The following is a 5,261-nucleotide window of genomic DNA, read 5'->3' on the forward strand; positions in this document are numbered from 1 at the left end:
TTAAACCCACTCACCTCATGATTTCCTATAAATACCTTCAATCCCTTTTGTATACTAACTCGTACATTTTCCTCTTCTTTACTTCTAACGTTGAATTTGTTCTTTTATCATGTTATTTGAGTGAATTATTGTTGAGATTATGATAGAAAATTTAACTGTATAGTCATAATTTAATCATGCTTCTAATCCGATTATGATCAAACAATACATGAATATATCTACATAACTGCATTAGATACAAAGAGATTATAGAAAACATAAACAAAAGCGTACATTTTGATCCATAGCCTTATATAATTGAGTTGAATGGGTTGATATGATCTTCTATTTGGTTCTTCTTCTCATTGGAATCTCTCTGTGATGAAGGGATGTCATACTCAAACTAGAATTAGAGAGATTGAGAAGAAGCCCAAACGGGGACCATAACCCCTATTTATAGACTTTTATTTCTAATCTGGCCTCTCATCAAATTAGAAATCACTTAATGGTCTCTACACGTTTATTCCATGACACTTTGATGCATTTGGTCAATAGTTAACCGTATTAGATCACTATTTGACTTGACCATACTTTAAGATAGCCATACAAACACCTTTACATATGTGAGCCCACATATGTTAATTTTTTTCAACAATCTCCCACTTAGGCCACATATGTTATAGGGAAACATGTACACCCTTATGAGCTCAAAATGCGCTATCATATATGATGTAGACGCAGCGGAATTAAAATAAGAACAATAAAATAAACGAAGAACTGTAAAGAAAACGATAAATAAACTAAAACTTAATTAACTTCAATGGTTTTTCTCTTCAATCTGAATAATAAAATAGACTAGACCTCCTTTTATAGGATAACAAACTTTCCTAGATAGACTCAAACTAAGATTCCTAAAATAATAAAATACTTAAAACATAGAAACTTCAAAATAAAGAAATATCAAATTAAAGTAACTTCCTAATCCTATACTAACTAGGACTAATATTATGGACGAATAGGATGTGGGCACGCGTGGACGTGGGCCCACATGTCATGCGCCTGCATCAGCACCCTGTTCCCAGAAGGTTTGTCCCGAACCGATTGTTGGATGGAGGTAAGTTCAACAGATCCTTCCGCAATCGGCAACAAAGTGATAATCTTCTTCTTCCATGGAAACTCATAAACATTCAAACGTCCTTTGTAAATAGCATTCACATCTGACTGCCAAGGGCGTCCCAAAATAATATGACAAAGATCCATACCGGTAACATCACAAGTAATGTCAGACAAATAGAAAGAGCCAATAGAGAGTGAAAAGGTACACATGCGATCAACACGTGTAGCAGTACCGGATTGAATCCAAGCAGTACGATAAGGATGTGGTTTTGGAGTAGTAGGAATACCCAAGTAAGCTACTAGTCTAGATGAAATCAAATTTTCCACACACTTCATTATCAATAACAATTGTACAAACCTTGTTCAAAACCGTTCCTCGTGTAACAAATAAATTTTTCCGTTGAGAATGATCGGGTTCAAGAACAATCTATAGTAGTGAAGAAACATCCAACAAATTGTGACATCGGCCGTCATCTTTTAGTGGGATGAAGAAGATTGCACATACCAAAATATCCTTTTTGAAAAATCGGACCTCCAAAATCATCTTCCAATAAATCACGATTTCGTGTTCAACGGAAGCTAAAAAGTGAACTGGTGGTGAGATACTTTTCTTTTTCTTCACATTACTCTTTTCTGTTAATGTAGCAAATATCCCATTAATTTTTCTAAGGAGCATTTTCTCGAACACGTTAGAGACACCAATTAATATTCCCATGTTTGGCCTCCCGTGTGGTAAGGTGTGTGGACGGTAGAAAATCACACAATTAGTAGATCGTCGATTGGTGGGCCACCGACAACTTGGGCTTTAGACCTCGAGATGGACGAAGTTCCGGTTGGACCTGTAGACAGACAAAAACAAGTAAAACCGTGAAGTCTTGGGGACACCGGGATGGTGTCTTGCCAAGGGCACTCCGACGATCAAGTCAGCAAACTATAAAAGATAAGTATTTAAACGATTGAATGTTGAGGGTGTCACCGTGTTGTATCGTCGGAGGGTGGCTAGACTCGTAGAGTGGCCGGAGCTTCGACTCTACGGGATAGTTGGTCGAATTGATCTCTTGGAGCTAGTCGAGAGGTCGTCTCGATCGGAGATTCTGGATAAGGAAGAAGTGGGATGCAACAGGAACTTGAGAAGGACTTCGAGGGTGATGGAGCTTGAAGATGTAATATCGCCGTCTAGAGCACTGATCAGAAGATACTAAATATGTGAGAGAGAGAGAGAAGAATGTTCTGTAGTTTTCTAGTCGGTACTCGATGCCTTTGGAGTCTGAGTCTCCTTCTATTTATAGGCGACTGATGGACTCGTGGAGTCTGTTAGATCCGAGATAATTGGGGTCGAGGGTGACCCCAAACCCTAAGGGAGACTCGTTCTTGGCCGTCGATCTGTCACCTGGAGTAACTCGATCGTACGATTACGCCGCCTCGACTTTAGGCTCTTCGTAGTCTGAGATCGCCTAACGGTACTTAAGGCGACGTGAGGTTTTAGAGGTACTTCGTCAAATGAATACGTGGCGACGTCTCCGGAGTTGAGGCAGACTCGGTAACCGGCAGACTCGGTTGAGGGCGACCAAGGAGTGCTTGGAGTATTATTGCTTTTAATGGGTTATTGTTCGTCTAGATGGACGTTCACAAGGGCTTAAAGCCGTTTAGACCTTTAGTTGGCCGAATTCCACGTTGGAGAGTGTCCAACTAGTAGGCAAGTGGGTCGGGCCCAAGTGATATTTGTTCGAAGTAGGCTCGGTTTAGGCGACCTTTAGACGAAGTGGGACTAACACGATTTTTGACCACTACAGTTTGTTCCCCACTCTCTAAGTTAGTGATTTGCTTGCTTAGAGAGTAGATTTCGTATTTCCGAGGAGGTGTCGGTGTTTACCTGTTCGATTGGGGAAGTTTCGGTATTCTTGAAAATTGCATGGCGTGTCCGAAATATGTTCCCTCGTCGAACATATTGATTGTCTGACCACTTCGAGTGAAATACGACTTAGTGTCGAAATTGGTCTTCGATCTTATAGTGATTTTAAAAATACGCAAATATTTACGGATCTAAAAAAACATAGGGTTGTCACCACGACTATGTAGCAAAATTGGTCGGACAGATCCGGTCCACGCTACCGAAAAGCAGTTCGAGAGGATCTCCAATTGCCCATGGTTAGTGGGTGAGGAGGTTTCCTCCGAACTACCCCTAGGTAGTTTGGGGGAGGGTTTCCTCCAAACTACCACAAGGTGGTTTGGAGGTTTCCCCCAAACTACCATAAGTTAGTTTGGGGAATTCCCTCCAAACTACCACCAGGTAGTTTGGGGGAATTAATTCCTCCAACGGTAGTTTGGAGGCTTCCTCCAGGCTACCTTTCGGTAGTTTGGAGGAATTCCTCCAGACTGCCTTTCGGCAGTTTGGAGGTTTTTCCTTCGAACTACCGTGGGTAGTTTGGAGGCATTCCTCCAGACTGTCGTTAAGCAGTCTGGAGGTAGGTACCCTTTTTTTTTTTTTTTTATATTTTATGTTGTTGTCATGTATTGTATATATATAAAGGTGTATATATACATAAACATAAATATGTGCATATGCACATGTGTTTAAACATTTATATGCATATGTAGGTATATGTATATATATTTATGTGTACATCCATTATGTGTGTGAACAAATGTGTCCAAGTGACATACAATTATATTTATGTAGGTATATGTATATATATTTATTTCAACAAAAAAAAAAAAAAAATGTGTCCAAGTGACATACAATTAAATAGACAACACATGCTTTTTATAGGGAATCTCAACAACTATGTGACAAAAACAATTTAGTGGGGGTAATAGTGTCACATGGTGATGTGACATGTGAGTGGGTGTGAACCACTCATTTTTTGGTCTCACCCTTATATAAAGGAGTGAGGACCCCTCACTTTCTCACTTGTGTTGTGAGGATTTGGAGCAACTTGTGAGCTTTTGGAGCAAGAGGAGGGATCTTGCCTTGCTTTGGATATTTAAGGTAAGGTTTTTGGATTTTTACCTTTGTTCTTCATGTTCTTCATGTTTTTTGCTTGTTCTTCCCATGTTCTTCACATGTTCTTACTATGCTTTTTTTTTCTCTTGCATGCTTTTAGCTAGATATTGATGCTTGAATCTTTATGAAATAATATATTTGTTGAAATCCATGTTTTGCTATTTATGAAATATTGGCCTTGAATTTGCTTGAAGTAGTCTAGATGGACTAAGTGTCGGCTCGTTCCTTAGGTGTTATGGTAGTATCAGATGCCTAGTCATTTCAAGTTTAGCGGGACTTTAGTTATCCTAGAGAGACCAAATATAGTCTAGCTGGACTAAGTGTTGGCTCAATCCATTTAGCGGGACTTTAGTTGCCCTATAAAGACCAAATATAGTTTAGCTGGACTAAGTGTTGGCTCAATCCATTTAGCGGGACTTTAGTTGCCCTAGAGAGACAAAATATAGTCTAGTTGGACTGAGTGTTGGCTCAATCCATTCGAACTAGCGGGACTTATTTGTCCTAGAGAGACCAAATATAGTCTAGTTAGACTAAGTATTGGTTCGCTCGTGAGTCATACGTGCAAACATTTGTTGGATTTGTTCAAGACAAAAGTTTGTAGGCCCCAACATTAGGTGGGAAACAATTGTTTGCCCTTTTCCGTCGATGACTTGTAGGAGAGAGGATCCGAGCATGTGTATTACTGATGATATCGGCGAGGGTGCCTCAGACTCTCGTAGTGCCGAGGTAGAGGATATGCCAGAGGGGCGTCCACATAACCTGGGATGTAAGAGACAAGTTAGAGAACTTGAGGGAATGGCGAAAGGAGAACGGTTACGAGTCTCATGACGATACTATAGATGGACCAGATGCTTGATCGGGTCTTTGATGTTGGGTAGGTTTTTGTTCAAACTCATCTTCGATGCCCTTGAGGCAAGTTGCGTCGTGTCGGTGCCCATGGGGCTTATATGTCGTTTTTGTGTTCTAGACCTGTATTACACGCTCTCAAGGCGTATGCGACTTTAGACGCCCATGAGTCTTTTATGCGATGTCTTGTTGTTATTCTAACTTTCCTTTACTTGGTTTTTATCAGTAGAACTGTAGTATCAGAATATTTGCAAGGGCGGTGATTTCTTCAATGAATTTCATGAGTTAAGTTACACAATAAAAAAAGTAGGCATAA

The sequence above is a fragment of the Eschscholzia californica genome, unplaced genomic scaffold (assembly GCF_041429995.1).
Source record: "Eschscholzia californica isolate CP2 unplaced genomic scaffold, dmEscCali1.0.p SCAF_2, whole genome shotgun sequence".
Taxonomy (NCBI): Eukaryota; Viridiplantae; Streptophyta; class Magnoliopsida; order Ranunculales; family Papaveraceae; genus Eschscholzia; species Eschscholzia californica.